The 16,620-nt window shown below is 33.2% G+C and overlaps 1 protein-coding gene across 3 annotated transcripts in view; it reads left to right on the top strand.

Annotated features, from left to right (window-relative positions):
• Positions 1-16,620, top strand: part of GRIA4 (glutamate ionotropic receptor AMPA type subunit 4) — a 515,737-nt gene that overhangs the window by 59,869 nt on the left and 439,248 nt on the right. The gene's annotated exons all lie outside the window — the stretch shown is intronic.

Raw genomic sequence — 16,620 nt, 5'->3', positions numbered from 1 at the left:
ATTTTATATGTATAATATATATATATATATATATATATATATATATATATATATATAGCCATATACATATATATGTTGTTTATTCGTTTGTTTAAAACAAAAAACAATATCTTTGCCTTATGATCACCTTCAAAATTCTTTCCTTATTACCTTCAAATTCAGTTATACAGGATGTGCAGTCACTGTGCTTTTATTCATGCTGCTCTTTCTGACTGGGAATACTTTAACCAAACCCTTATACAAACAAATAAAATCTCACAATCTCTCACACAAGCCCAGCTTCACTTTTTCACCCAGAATGTAAAATGCTATGATTTATTTTCTCACAGATCTATTTTGATCCTTTATCACAGGATAATCACAATGCATTGCACTTCATGATTAACTTGTTGGTCTCCCCAACCCTATTCCTTTATCAAACTTAGAAATCAGAGACTTTAAATATATGTGTATATTTTCCTGTATATCAGGTACCCAGCAGAGTGTCTGCTGACATTAAGGAGGTTTGTGAGTGAGTGAACATCATGTGTTTCATATCCACATGATCTTATATTGTCAGTCTTTAGTCCTTCCCAAAGAACTCCCTTAAGTCCCCCTTAAGTGGGACCAAAGATGTACATTTTCCAGAATTGTTTCTACAGGCTGCTGATCCTATATGAGTACATCTGTTTTACATATTTTAAATAGATATCTGTGTTTCTAACCCAGTGAAAGAATTGTTCAGAAAACACTTTATGGACTCCCAAGCCACCACTTCTTCGCTTTAGATTCGATGGGCATAGTAAATACGAGGCATTATAAAAATTTAAGACAACCTCCAGAAAAAATGAGTTACTAAAAGTATCATTTATTTAGTAAATTTACTTCTAGATTCTAGGAGCAACCAAGAAACTTAAGATCTATTGTGCCTATGTATTCAAGTATAGGACGCACAGAAAATCCTTCTGTTGTTTCCTTTTACATTGATTTATTTTGAGGTAATTTAATTCCCATGGATATTTTACTATAATATTTTCAAATATATTTTCAGGACATTTTAAAGTTCATCAGTTGGCTTTTTCGTAATTGCAAACAGAGACCCTAAGGATGATGGCCAGGCATTATCATATGGATTTTCCAGATAAAGAATGATGTACACAGAAAGGGGGACTGTTTGTCTAAGACAACCAGAGCTAAGAAGTGGTAAATGATCTAGATCAAATTTAAGATTATTTCTATTAATCTATTTCAGCATTTCAGCAGTTAAAAGTGTATGCAACAAAGATATTTTTGGTGATAGCCTTCAGTTCTAAATACCTTTGTGTGTTACATGCAATTGTGTATTTTGTAAACCTCTAACAACTTTAGCTAAAATTTGAAAACTAAATTGATAATAACTAGAATATCTTTTTCTCATGACAGATACCAGTCATACAGGTACTTGTATCCTAAATAAATAAACATAGCCAATGCCTTCTATATTCTATTTCTGCCAAAATAAATTACCATAAATTCAGTGGCTTAAAACAGCAATCTTTTTTTCTTATAATTCTGGAGATCAGAAGCCTGGTAGGCCTCTTACTTGGCTAAAAATAAATGTCAGGAGGGCTTCATCCTTTTCTAGCAGCCCAGGTCTGTTTTATTAGTTTCCTTGCCTTTTCCAGCTTCTAGAGGCCATCTGCATTCCTTGGCTCCAGGTCCCTTTCTTTCAGCTTAAAAAATAACAACAATGTATCTCTTTTTTCGAGGTGATTTTTTTTTAATTGAAGTATAGTTGAATTACAATTTTGTGTTAATTACTGCTGTATAGCAAAGTGACTCAGTTTTACATATATATGTGTATATATATATGTGTGTGTATATATATATATATATATATATACATTCTTTTTAATATTCTTTTCCATTATGGTTTATCACAGGCTATTGGATATAGTTCATCACTAATTATTAGAGAAATGCAAATCAAAACTACAATGAGGTACCACTTCACACCAGTCAGAATGGCTGTGATAAAGTCTACAAATAACAAATGCTGGAGAAGGTGTGGAGAAAAGGGAACCCTCCTACACTGTTGGTGGTAATGTAAGTTGGTACAGTAACTATGGAAAACAGTATGGAGTTTCCTTAGAAAACTACAAATAGAATTACCATATGATCCAACAATCCCACTCCTGGGTATACATCCAGACAAAACTGTAATTCAAAAAGATACATACACCCCTATTTTCATAGCAGCACTATTCATAATAGCCAAGACGTGGAAACAACCTAAATGTCCATCAACAGATGAATGGAGAAAGAAGATGTGGTACATGTATACAATGGAATACTACTCAGCCATAAAAAAGAACGAAATAAAGCCATTTGCAACATGCAGATGCATCCTTATGCCTTTCTTCCATAGATACTTCTCCCTCTCTGACCACTTCTGGTAAAGCTCCTTTGCTTTCATTTGTTCATGTGATTAGATTAGGCCTACTTGGATAATACAAGATAATCTCATCTCAAAGTCTTTAACATTAATCATTTCTGCAAGGTCCCTTTAGTTCTGTAACCTGTATTCACAGGTTCCAGGGATCAAAACATGGATGTCTTTGTGGAACCATTTTTCTACCTACCATACCTTCTTTTCAAAATAGAGAATGGCTTGAGGAAGTATGAGAGGGAGTTAAAAGGACCATACAGAGGAGGTGTTTAACAGAAGTTTCATTTCTGATGTAGATAATAAATCAAATGAAGTTCAAAATAAGAATTTAAGTACTTATGGAATTAATTGTATGGTCAATATCATATTAGGGGAAGAAAAGTTAGATAATTATTATAATATCACCTACTCTTAAGGAAATATCTATTAATACTGGTAAAGTTCTATTCCATTATTACAACTGATATTTATAGATTCTGTTAAAATGTACATCACAGACTCCACCCACCACAGATGCTGACTCAGGAGGCCTTTGCTGAGGTGCAGAATTTTGCTTTTTAACAAGCATATCAGGTGATTTCTGATGACTGTGTCCATTTACTACCATCTTTCAATAAATGATGCTGTAGTATTTATTTCTTTACCACTGGAGCTAGAACAGCTTAATTGCTCTAACTGGAATTTTGAACTGCTGACTCTGGAGAACATATATTATTCAAAAGTGACATTTAGTATGAAATAGAATAGCACAGTAAAGAATTTTAAGTTAATGGAAAAAGAATGATTGGGGCTTATGAAAAATACAGCTTTTTAATCAGTTACTACAATTCTTTTATCATTTAAGGATTGTGTACAATTAAAATGAGTTGAATATCAAAATAAATTCATTGATTGGCCACTCTACACATAAATCTGGGCCAACTGCTCTGTGAGGATCAAAGGAGTATTCTCTGTAGTCACAACTTTAGAAAGCATATTTGATCTTACCCATTCTGCTTTAAAGCTAAAGAGAAAATAATTTCTCTAATGGAATGTTAATGGAAAAATAGAGTTACTGTAGCTCATAAATTACCAAAGAAAATATTAGTTTTACTATTACTGTATTTAGTTTACTATAAATATAATACAAATTGAAGGACACTTTCTAATACTAAAGCCCAACTATGGAACTTTCCCAGAAAGAGAAGTACAGTGGTCCAGCAGAAATAGATTGACATTTTAACATAAAATTGAGAACGACTTTCTGATGCAGAGCTTAATATTGCTTTGTAGTGACAATGATAATGGTATCCTCAGAGCCAAATAATTGGGTATAATTTTATTTTACTGAATTACCACCTGTTATTTAACCCAGAGATGCAGTCATCTCCATGAGTTAGTTAACCTATGAGTACTATAAGAAAAAATATACGTTAATTAAAGGATTATTAGAAAAATTTATTTTTCTAATTTCTGATTATTTTTACCAATCTAAAACTTGTTTTCTACTTTTATAGTTTTGTTATCAATTTTCATACATATTACAGATATTTATTAAATACCAGCATTCATTTAACAATTTATTTTTAGATTAGGTAGGTCACATATTTCCTTGTAGCTGAATTGAACTTTCCTAATTGAAAATCAGATTGGATAGTTCACTTAACTTTTCTAATTAACCTATTCTAATCTATCCCCTTTGCTCTTAGAATAACTCTAACCACCTGAAGGGGGCTGAAAAGGTCAACACCATCTGACTCCTACTCCCCTCTCCAGACTAAAACTAGGTTCCTGGCTCCAAGTAGCTCACAAAATAATGGAAAAAAAAAACGAAGTCACCTTGAAAACACAGATTAAAGTGTTATATGGCAAGTGACATTAACATAGAACTATTCATATGTAAAATAGGGTGTACAAATCCAAATAAGTTTCCTGACCTTTACACTGGAGTTGGCAAAATGTAAAAGTAGAAGGGATTGATAAATTGATACAAATAAAATAAATTGATACAAATTTATTTGTAAATTGATACAAATAAAATAAATGTTTTCTTCTATATGAAAAAGAAGCAGTTTTACTCTTTACTCCCCCTTTTGTTAGGACTTGGAAAGGGCTTTTATCCATTTGCTATGAATTTTATGAGCATGACAAGATGTCAGCTCACAATTTACCACTCTCATTTTTTCCACAATCATCGCTCATGAAATAACTCTATTGTATTTATTAGTCTTACTTAAAAATAAATATTGGACTATTAATTAACATTGGTTTAATTAAAGACAAGAAAGTACTCAAAACAGGTGCATGAGTTATTTATTATTACATTCAGAAACTTTATGACTGATAAAACTATTTCTTAAAGTTATCTACATCGAATTATGAGATCAATTGAATATAGTTTTAAAGGCAAAAATTTTAAATAGCAGGGTATATCTAATGTTTTTTAAATGTAAGTGGATTTTCATGTGTTCCTAGATTTTTTTTTAATGTAGTGAGATTCAAGGAAAGGACTATTTAGCAACCACCTGCATATGTAATCCATTTAAAGTTACCTCTATATTTGAAGTATAATCTGTTACTTACCTGAATTACATATGAAGAATGAAGAATGTGAAAATATATGTGGAAATGGAGAAATAGTACTTGAAATATCTATTTCTTCTATGTAATAGTGAAATATTCTACCAATTTCTTGCAATCATGTTTATGTATGTATTTTGATAACCTGTATATTCCATGGTGTATTAGCATTTTACCATGCAAGTAAATCAGTTTTATAATTAATTTTAGCAATGTTGGATTAAGATGAGTTTAGCAAAGTAGACAATGTGTGTGAGTGTGTGGCAAGAGAATTGGGTAATCTTTAAATTTATTCAAAGAAGCCAAGTCCACATCTCTATAACTTGATACCTACTAGATGATTTAGAAACCCATTTGCCTAGGATGATTTTTGTTGAAAGAAAAAGGATGGAGTAGACTTCTGAAGATAGTAGTAACACTGTGGCCAAATACAGGCTACATTACAATTCAGTCATGGACAAAAATTATGAATTTCTATCTGGTGGACAACATGGCTTCAGTATGTCAGCAATTCTGAAATTGTCTGCATAAGTAGTGAACCCAGCTATTCCAGCATTTCCATTAAGATATGTATACTGCCTCTGAAGCCTATATATATATATTGTATTATCGCATTTATTACTACTGGGAATTAAAAGTATGCATCAAAAGGAAAGCCTAGTTTCCAAGTTTAAAAAAGGAGTATTGAAAGAAGAAAATGGAGGGTTACTTTAGTATCCCTATCTGTAAATATGAAACAAATCTTCTATGCCATGAAAAATAAAACAAATGCTGATTCAGGTGAGAAGCTCAGTTATAAAATCAAAACCTCAGTAGCACTAGGCCATCATCTCAGATGAAAGTATTATCCTTCTCTTAATCTTCAGGGACTTGTAGAGAATTAAAGATATAAGTGCCTATGTAAAAAAGGAAATCTCTGCATGGAGAACATTTTTAAAGTACTAAATGGGCTCCTTGGGGATATGTTCTTACAGTAGCTGACAGGCAGAGAGTTATGTTCTTTTCAAGATTTTCACTATAGCTGAAACTCAGGAAAGCTAGTCAATTAATGGCACAGACTTTGAGTTGATTTCTGTTTTCAGGTAATTAGGTATGAATTGATGTCAACATATAAAAATTTCTATGGATAATTGCTTCCCCCTTGTGCTGATGCTCTCTTTGTAAATAGCTATCTGCCACTTATTTGTATGAAACTTTTTAAAAAATGCATGATATTTGTGACCCAGGGTAACTCTTAACTGAAATCTTCTGCACATTTTGAATTCCATAAGAATATAATTACTTGAGTCATCTGCTTATTGACATAATCAAAGAACAATAGTTTAATATTTAGGAGTCAAAGCACAGTTTATTGACCAGTAGATTTAATTAATGTTTAGAATTCCTCTCTTGCTTAATTTTTAATAGAAAACACTGAGGAATTTAAAGAAAGCATAACCTGACACTTAAAAACTCTATCTCAGGTGTCATACCCTTCCCCAATTGGAATTCAGTTTTAATTTTTGTTTTTGTTTTGTGGTACGCGGGCCTCTCACTGTTGTGGCCTCTCCCGTTGCAGAGCACAGGCTCCAGACGCGCAGGCTCAGCGGCCATGGTTCACGGGCCCAGCCGCTCCGTGGCATGTAGGATCTTCCCAGATCGGGGCACGAACCCGTGTCCCCTGCATCGGCAGGCGGACTCTCAACCACTGAGCCACCAGGGAAGCCCCAGTTTTAATTTTTGAACTGTTTTCTTAAGAACGAGGTCTATAAGGATCGTCAAACATTAGAGTTATTATCCAATTAATTTCAGTGTTTTTTATAATCTTGGACTCAGAAAATCTACTTCTCTGTAATATTTGATTTCCTATAATAGTGCTGTCTTATTTTCAGGATCCAAAAATCATTTTTTTAATTATGGAATCACAGGTTTTTGGCAAATGTGAGTATTTATATGTTCTGATATTTATACTATTTCAATTATCCAATTTAAAAAATATGATACGTATCTATATTCCAGATATATTTAGTCGTTTTATTAATATTTGTTCCTAGACTAACTGTAGTGATTCTAAGAATACATGAAAGACATTATCAGTATGCCTTTGATCCTTTCACAGTAGTCTTCTCACATTTATAAATGTATTAATTTATTCAACAAGTATTTAATAAACACCCAATAACCAAAATATGTTAGGCACAGGGCATATGTTAATTAATAAAATAGAGAATGTTCTTTTTAAAATGTAGTATATAATAAGGATGTTAAGTATTGGAAAGAATAAGAGGAAGTAGGTGAGCACTTACACTACTGATAGATAAAAAATTGTTATAGCCACTGTGTAAGGAAATTTTGTAGTAAATAGCATTATTAAAAATAGGTGCATATTCTTTTGGAACCAGCTTTTGGTATTTGCTCTAGAAAAATACCTGCACAAGTATACAGAAGGCCATTTCATTATTTTACAGCAGAATTGTTTGCATTAGATAAACTAGAGAAACAAACCAATGTTCTTCCATCAGTAATAGCTAAATAAACTACATTGTAATACTATGCAAGAATTTGAGTGAATAGGACAAAAGTTTCTTTGGGTTTGTAGAACATATTCACTAGATATCTTATATTTTAAAATATCTATAAAAACAAATCAAGATATTTACAGGGGTATGTGTGTGTGTATAAATTCATAGTAAGAAGTCAGAAATGTATACATGAACTGATAATAGTAGCTCCTTGTGGGGAAAGAACTAGGTACGTGAGTGATGGTAAAAGTTAACTTCAGCATTATTTCTCATATCATAATATAACATTTGTAAAATTAAAAATAAATACCAAAAATAAAATTTAGTGTGATGCATGCTGTAGAGACATGCAGGAGTGAAGAACAGTAAGTGACTAATTTTAGGTGGCTCTAGAGCAGGGAAATAGTTCACATTCCTGAGTTCAACAGACATTCACTGTATGTGTTACATTCCAAAGTGCATTTTACCAATTTATATCTTAAAGATTTCATGGAGGTATGATATAGGGTTTGTGCAGCTTTTCCCATGGCAAAACTTCCTACAGTGGCATTGGATATTGTTTACCCCAAAGTCTCACACTTAGGGCAGCTACTCCTCGCCCTCTCCACTGCCCACTCTGCACCCTATGCTGTTTCTTCTTTGGTGTTCTCCTTCCTGGTCCTATGAATCTCAGCAGCCCTCTCTTACCAAAATCTTCTAGATGTCACACATGACCCTCCCACCTCAGTGTGCCTGTGGAATTAAAGTATCCTATTCTCTAGTCTGTTGCTTTTCTCATGAGGAAAAGCTCTCTCTGGAATTCTGGCTGCTGAAATGTTTCACCTTGTTATGAAGTGTATCTGCTAAACATTGCAGTGGGTGCTGTGCCTACCAAATGAGTTGGGTAAAATCTCATCTTCAAGAAGCTTCATTTCTAAGAGGGGAAAAAAAGACAGGTTGACCAAGAAGTGTGCTAACGCTGTGTAAATGTACAGATAGAAGTATGTAAAGAGGACATTGATCATAAACGGTTAAATTTAAATGGAAAGGATGGAAAAAAGTTTCACAGAGAAGGTGAAAATTTAAGTGAACATTGAAAGAGCAAATGTTGCATTTTCTGGACCCTGAAGGATGAGCTTAATGATTCAGTTTAAGATAATATATTTTAATAACCACAGAAATGTTAAAATACTTTAGTATTGCTAGAGAAAAGAAGTCTTGGGGAGCAGAAATAGAGGGAGGTGAACAGTTCCCTTTGCACACCTGCTATTGAATACTTGGTAATTACATATGAATATAAGTATATTACATAGGTCACACGCTTTTAATAAGAAAAATGAGCAATTTTAAAAATTCAGTTATACTAAGTACAGAATTTGTAAAGCACAGAAGTAGCCCTATATAATGTTATTGTTAAATAAGTACATATATGTGAAAAGATCAGACTTAAAGATAAAATTATTATCTTCAGTATTTCCAGATTAGTGACAAACAAGTGATTCAATCTCTAATTTTTATTTATCTTTAGAATGAATAAATAAATAAAGATAATCATTAAGCTATAAAACCTTAAATATAAACTGCCTTTGAGCAATCATTGTAACTTTCTGGTGTGTCCTCTGGTGAAGTTAAGAGAAGGACAAAGTGATAACCACAGTTAAGCAACGCACTCTTGATGCATGTAATGTTAACTGAAGAAGAAGTTAACTGGGCAAAAATAAGTTGAGGTAGCTTTCTTCTGTTTTACTCAGCAGGAAACATTCCTAATGAACTGCATGATCAGTTAATAAAGTATCAACAAATTAAGAAGATGCCAAAAAACGGGAAATGGCCATGCAATACAGCTAGCAATTTTTTTGAAAAGGAATTTACAAATTCAAACAAAGAGTTTACCCTCCCTAAACAAAACAAAGCAAAACTTCAGTTCAGATCTTCAGAAAGTGCTGTATATTGTAACTATCTTTTTAATGTGTTTTAGACCACCACATCTCAGATTCCTTCTTGTCTTTCATACCTAGTATTCCCTAGTAGTCACTTAAAAAATAGCATAGCCGCACAACAATTTCAGTCTAGAAAGAAGATAATATTTGAGTTGAGACCTGAATGAGGGAACTAGCCAAGCAAATATCTACAAAAAGAATTGTAGGTTCAGGAAACAGCCATTGCAAAAGCCAATCTGGCTTGTGTGCATGAACAATGGAGGTATTCCTAAAAGGTGAGGTCACAGAGGCAGATAGACTAAATAAATATTTGTAAATTATGATAAGGAATCTGGATGTGTTGCACTGTAATCATCTATTTGTCTGCATCTTCCATAAGCCTGTTCAGAGACTAATTCCATCTCATCTCCCAGTGTATCACTGAGGTTCATACTGTGCCTGGCACTAAGTAGACAATATGTAGATATTTTTTGGATGAAATGATAGATGAACAACCTATTTTATTGGAATTTGGTACTTCCGTATATAACTTCTATTCAAGTATGTACTTTAAAAAATATAATTTATGTATTTGAAAGCCTGGGAGCAAGCTATATTTAAGCCAGGATTTGGGTCACTAACAATAATAAGAAAATTCTCTATGAGTAAATGTAAAGGTCATGTGGGGTCTCAATTATGTAGATGCTTTAAGCTAAATCTAGTTCAGCATTGATTATGATGTTTCCTTTCTCACGTAGAACTCTAATGAGCTTTACCCATTATCTTGATCATTAGTGAGCAAGCATGTCAGAAGATTAAAGACAGTGGTCAGAGCTGAAAATGGTTCTCACTTGTCTTATTCACTTTAATTCTATATTTAATTGGGGAAACCAATGCTTTTCTATTTCAGTTTTCTATTCATAATTGTTGCCTCATGAATGCAGTACGGCTTTTGACATTTTATGTAAGCCACACAGAATTTGTATTCTACGTTTATTTAAGCAACTCTAATAACCTGTTGCTTCATGAATAAGCTCTATGTTTAGCATCCAAAATACACCTCTGAATTTCAGCTTTTGAAATTAATTTCTGAGTGTTTATTCACAGAAGCTTCTCACTGAAATTGCCATTCAGACTGATGTCAGTGAAGCACATCAAGATATTATGAGATGAGACTCTGAATAAGTCATTCTAGATAATTTTTAAAATATATTTAAGCTAAAAGCATATTTAAAAAGCATAGTATTTGCAGAAGTAAATAAAATGAAGTGATATTTAATCATAGAGGGTGGGATGTGAGGTTTTTTGGGGGTAAAGGGGTAAGTTAGGAGAGAACTGTAGTTAATTTTCCCACTTGAAGAGATTTCAACCTTGAATTGTCAGAATGTCTTCGAGAATATTGTTTAATGAAAAGAAAAAGACAAGATTTGGAGATTCCACTAAGGAAATTGTGGTTTAGTGAATGATTAGTCAGGGTTCTCTAGAGAAATAGAACTGATAGAATGTGTATTTATATATGGAGAGTCAGAGAGATTTATTTTAAGGAATTGGCTCACATGATAATAATGGAGGCTGGCAAATCCAAAATCTGCAGGGTGTTTTGGCAGGCTGGAGACCCAGGGAAGAGCCATGGTGCAGTTCAAGTTCAAAGGCCCTCTCCTGGCAGAATTCCTTCTTGATTCGGGAAGGTCAGTTTTTGTTCTATTAAGGCCTCAACTGATGAGATGAGGCCCACTCACACACAGCAGAGGCCATCTGCTTTACTCAAAGTCTACCAATTTAAAGGTTAACCTCATTCAAAAAACACTGTCACAGAAATATCCAGAGTAATGTTTGACCCAATATCTGGGCAATTAGCTCAGCCAAGTTGACACATAAAATTAACCATTACAAACCTACCCCTTGTCACCTTGTCACCTATATGCATCTCCTAAATTATACTTAATCTCTCAATAAGGGCAATAATAAGGTCATAATTCTGCCTAATATGATACAACTAGCCTGCATACAACTGAAAATGGCTAACCCTTTTTCAAGTAAAGGATGCAAAGTCCTTGTGTGATGCTTACTCTTCTCCTTGACATCCTGTAACTTAAATATTATGATGTAAAGTTAACAATACTTGAATACTATAATACAAAGTAAATGCATCTTCTGTTACATGATAAGAGGATAAGAGAGGACAGAAAACACATTTGTTTCAAATGTGTTTTCATATGTGAAAACACATTTGTAATAAAATAAAGAAAATATTCATGACAATTATAGTTCTGATTTCTATATGGTCATGTGGTCAGAGCAAGCATGTCAGCTGGTCATGGTTCATTACTTGGTGGGGAGACCCAAACCTTCATTCCTGAGACATAGATATTTGGATGTTGTATTATACAACCATTCAGGTTTTCTAGGAGCTTCTAACTGAAGACAAATTTATTTTTGACTTTCTTAAGTACTGTTTCCAAAATATTAAAAAGGAAATACCATTAATGGTGAAACAGTAAATATACTGAACCATTTCATCCCCCAACTCTCTTCAGGTTGGAATCCCTCAGTGGCCAAAGACAAGACATTTCTTTGAAATTTGTAATTTTAGCAACAAAGTGCATACAAAACTACTATTTAACTCCATCAACTTATTTGCTTTACAAACTAGTGCTTTTCAATGACTTTCTATCAAGTGAAATGAGCACTTCAAGGGTCGTACACTGCTCTTTTCATTGGAGACCAGTATAAGCAATGTGTTCAGAAGATATACTTAGGGTCTGTCTACTTAACAGTGGGATTTTAAACAGATAGCAAATAATGCACTTCTTGACTAGAGATGTGGTCAGACCTACTCTTACTTACAGTTCCAGCCATGGGCATTACTTAACCCTGTGTACCAAAAGCAGTCATGATCAGATTTGTGCTGTTTCACACTGTTATTTTAACCCAGCGTTGCAGTTGGCTCAGATGATTAATTAAGCAACACTATAATTTAAAGAAGAGCAGAGTTTGGAACCCCAACACTGATCTCTAGGAAATGACAGTCACTTTCACAGTAATAAATGATTGGACAGCGACTATAGTTGTCTTTAGCAAAAACTGTATGCTTGAACTGATGATGCATATTCCTGGTGTGAAGAATGACAAAACCTTCACCCATCATATAAAAATATCCCATAATCTATCCCTTATTTTTGATAGGTCAAGTCCTCCCAGAGGGGAAAAAGATCTATCCTCTAATATTAATCGTACCTTTGAAATACATAACCTATTTATAATAATGGTAGGTCTTCGAGTTTTCTAGTCTTAGAACTCTAAGGAAATAAATTGACAAACTAAGGTTAAAACACTTAAGATAGAGTGGATGTATAAGAAATTTAAAAATCTATGTTTTTTCTCTGTATATTAAACATATATATTATTTTTTCAGGCATTTCATTCAATGATATTTAATGTTATATTTTAAGTTTGTATTGCACTTGATATTTTGCAAATGAATCATTGTATATGATGGCCCCTAAAATAATATGTCATTAACCAATATTAATTAGTTGTTTTTTATTTGCTCATACCCAGAATCAATCTGAAGCAGCAAATAACTAGTATCTTTGACACTTTTAAAAATCTACAGTTTGATTGGAAAATGTGTGATAACAGACAATATTTACTTAACTTGGAACTAAGCTTAAAACCAAGGCTTCTGAAGGCCAAAGGAATGTTTTTTTCCAGTATAAAATAATATATAACCAACTTTTTAGAAACTTCCTTAGATTTTAATTTATGACTCATTTATGCAATATTTCATCAAAGAGTATTTATATATAAAATATTTCACTTCATTTGTTACTCATGGAAATATTTGCTACTACTTTCTAACTCTTGTCTGGTATGAATAATAACATATAAAAAACCCCATCATCTTTATCAAATAATACACAATACATTGATTTGACTATTTGATCATAATATTTAGATAGTGCAGTGTTGTTCAGTATCATACAATTATGAAAAAAAGCAAGGAGGAGAAAAATGAAAGTCTTAAGAACCTAATGGAAAGAGTGAAAATGGGGAAAGCGGAAGATATAGAGGAAATGGAAATAAATGCATATTATTGGAGTGGGGGTGTGCCACACAGACTGTTTCAAGGGAACCTTAGTGTCAGTATGATAGATTTTGCGTCATCAGGATATTCTGAGCTTAAGAATTTCATGGATGACATTATACAAATAGGGAACACAGAGGTTGCATGATTTGTTCATCATTATACCATGTATCTGTTACAACTGTATGTAATCCTAATGCTCTGTGTCTCAGTCATTTGTTTGGATGAATGAGTTGCTTTTGTTTCAATAGCTAAAATAAAAATATATGAAGATTTTGTTGGCTTAGACTGACCACACTAAAACAAAAGAAAATAAAACAACCTTAGGTGATTTTCTTTTCTGAGGAAATATAGGGTAAATAATGTAACCTAAGGGGAAAAAAAATCAGTCCTGCTTAATCTTACTTCAGCAGAGAAGGAAAAGAATTTGGCTTACTTAAACTCTGTCTATTCTAAAGATGGACACTTTAGAAATAGTATTAACTTTACAAGAATTGTTAATATTGCTTAAGTTGATGCATCAGTATTTCTTAATACACTAGAAAATAGTAGACTAATGTTCTCATAAAGAAAGTATATTTTTTAAAAAATCCTTTATCTTAATTTCATTATAAAGATTACTCAGTATTTGGTGTATGCCTTGTTTCCCATAAGTCATGTAAAGATTTTGAATCTTGAATAACTATTTGCACTGATTTTTCTTGTGAATAAAAACAATATGACTAATCTCCTGGCTAAAAAAGAATATTCTTCATATGGGTTATAACATTTATTATTAGGTAACACATCTATTTATCGATTATTTGTCACCTGAATTCCTTTGAGTCTGTGGTTTTGTCACCAAAATCCTAGCTACAAAAACAGAGGGAGAGAGAGAAGGAAGGAAGGAGGGAAGGAAGGAAGGAAGGAAGGAAAGAAGGAAAAAGTGAGAGAAAGAGATAAAGAAAGAAAGGAAGGAAGGAAGGAAGGAAGAAAAGAAGGAAGGAATGAGAGAGGCCAGGAGGGACGGAGGGAAAGAGAAAGGAAGAAAGAAAGAAAGGAAGAAAGAAAAATTCTTCACACACCTATAAAACTGAAATACGCCCACTGGCTGTAGCCTATCTTCAGAAATGGATGTCACTTCATAAAAATGAGATTCTCAGCCAAAGCTCTAATTTTAAAATAAAACATGAGCTTTAAAAAATTTTGTGTTCAAACTTACTGGACTTGGCCCCTGGTTTGAAATCACTGCCAAATTGGCTCTGTGACAGCATGAAAATATAATGTTAAATCCTATGGATTTGCCATTTTAAATGTCAAAACTGACAAGTGTCAGCACTTTGATATAATTCAACCTAATAGAAGAGTAATAGTCACTACAGGGTATGAGGAGACAATATATGTTTGTCTGCTAATAGTTCTTAATTACATAAGAGAAAGAAGTCAAGTATGAAAATTATGTTTTATATATGATCAGAAAAGTTTTAAAGTGGATTAGATTGGATTGAGAATGGAAGTAGGATGGAAGACATTCTAAGAGAAAAGAGAAATACCAACAAATATATGAAGGTAGGAAAATGTAGACTGTATTGGGAGAGTTATAACATAAAAAGTAGACTTCTATTGGATGCATGTGAAAGAATAGAGAGAGCCAAGAATCTAAGGGCCAACAGTGGCCAGATTTTAAAGATCTTTGACAGTTACATGAAAAATATATGAATCTAGTATATAATAGAAAAAGTAATAAAGGCTTTTCATTCAGAAAAGTCACATGAGCTGTCCTGAACTGTTTTAAGATGGGTAAGGCAATGGTGTGTATATTGGACAAAAGGTGTGTGAGCAGACCCTCAAAGCTGAGAAATAAAATTAAAACTATTTTAGCAATAATAATCTGGCAATAACGCTAGAACAAAATTGGCAGAAGAAATGGAAAACAAAAGAGGGACTTGAGAAGCACTGTGAGGAGTTAATCTACATTCGTTACTCTCTTCTATGGACATGGTTAAATGCTATGAAATATCTAGATTGGTCTCCAAGGATCTTAGAGTGTAGTAAACAGTATAACAGATGCAATTCAGTGTCTATTATTAGTATTATTAAATTTTGTGGCCCTTCTACATGCCAGACTACTAACAGGTAGAAGGCAGAAAGTGATATTACTGGAGAGACAGTGCTAGGGAGTTCCTTCTGGGGAAGAGACAAGAAAAGCATTGTGAAGAAGGGGAAATAGTATTTACATCTTCAAATATTTGTAGACTTTGGACACATCAGGATGACTTGGCAATTAATTCAACATGGGGGAGTTAGCAATTAAAAAAGAAGAATCAATGATAACTAGGTTTCCAAATCTGAATGACAGTGCTCTCTAGGGAAATAAAGATATTTTGATTGAAGGATGAGATAGTTCTCAGAGGAATGATGATGACTTCGTTTATAGCCAGGCTGAAGGTGAGAGATGCCAGTGCAAGTGCAGGGTTGTGAGTATTGAGAGAGCTGAGTTAGGCAGGAGACACTTGAAATACTAAGACCTTCTCAAAACTCCAGACACTCAATATCACTATATCATTTTCCCCTTAAAATGCAATAATGTATGGCTGATCCTTAATGTTTCTACATATGTTTATAAAATCAGTTTTTTAGTTCTCTGCATTTTTCTTCATTTTAATCATCAGCACCAACAGCTGCATTTGTTTATAAGAAATGAACTTCTTAATCACCATCAAAGAATGGTTTGATATGCAGCACTAAGCAGAGAGCAAGAAACTGGCCTTATGAAGAAATTAGGTTTACTTCCATCCAAAATCAGTCTCAGTCTGTGACTGTATGTCTCTGTCTCTGTCTCTGCCTTTCTCTCTTCTCTCCCTCTCTCTCTGTCTTTCTCAAATATCTGGTAACTGACACATTTCAGGGTCTTGGAAAATAGAAATGAGAAAAATATGATGAAAATAAGGTGGAATAGGAAACAAATCCATACTCTCAACAATATATATTAGCTACCAATATGCAACAGGATTGCATAGTGCTAGAGATACAATGTTTAATGGAATAGAGGGTCACGTTTTTATGGTACTTACAATCTATTCACCATGCCTTCAACACAGTTGCATTTCACACATCTGCTATGAGAAAGAAATTTTGGTAGCAGAGAGGTAGATAGTAATATACAGCTAATACACCATTAACAAAGAT

The sequence above is a fragment of the Delphinus delphis genome, chromosome 8 (genome assembly GCF_949987515.2).
Source record: "Delphinus delphis chromosome 8, mDelDel1.2, whole genome shotgun sequence".
Lineage (NCBI taxonomy): Eukaryota > Metazoa > Chordata > Mammalia > Artiodactyla > Delphinidae > Delphinus > Delphinus delphis.
Note: the sequence above shows the minus strand (reverse complement) of the source record. Positions and strands in the feature narration are given on the sequence as shown.